We start from the raw sequence: 783 nt of genomic DNA, 5'->3' as shown, positions 1-783 counted from the left end.
TTAATTAAGTTGAATGTCTTAACTTACTTTACTTGGTGTTTTTAAGAGCAGGTTTTGTGTCAATCACATGCTTAATCATTTCAAACAAAACTACAAATCTTTAGTGTAGACAACTGACTTTTGGAAATGTGTCAAGGCTTATAACAAATTCTTGTTTAATAAAGCAATTAAGGGACTGATGAAGGTGAATTCTGAAGCTGCAAATTGGTTATTGTCTGATGATAGACCTAAACATACATGAGTCAGACATACTTTTGATCCATTAAGCAAGAATGACCATGTGACAAACAATGTGTGTGAAATATTCAACTCTTAAGTGGGTGTTGATAGGAAGAAGACAATGTTAGTTATGCTTGATTCATTATTAAAAGGATGATGGTGATCTTTAAGAAAAGGTATGCAAAGGCAGCTACAACTCATTCTAAGATGATGGCTAGGACCAAGATTGTTTTAGACAAAACTACCCAACATGGAAGATCATGCCTTGTAACATATGCAAATCAAGAAGAATTCTAAGTTAAGGATGGTTACAACAACAACTTTATTGTTAAGGTGGCATGTTGTGATTATTGGCAAATAACGGGTTTGTCATGCAAACATGTATGTTCTTGTATTACTTATTTAAGAGACAATGTGGAGAATTATTGTGACAAGCCGTTTACAACTCGAATGTGGATGGTCTCTTACTTTGAAATTATTCATCTAATGTCTAATATAAATATTAACAACATAGATTATTACCCATTAATTGATCATCTTCCCCTGAAAAGGATGTCTGATGGT

Source organism: Glycine max, chromosome 12 (assembly GCF_000004515.6).
Source record: "Glycine max cultivar Williams 82 chromosome 12, Glycine_max_v4.0, whole genome shotgun sequence".
Taxonomy (NCBI): Eukaryota; Viridiplantae; Streptophyta; class Magnoliopsida; order Fabales; family Fabaceae; genus Glycine; species Glycine max.
The sequence above is the reverse complement of the archived record's forward strand: the minus strand, read 5'-3'. Positions refer to the sequence as shown.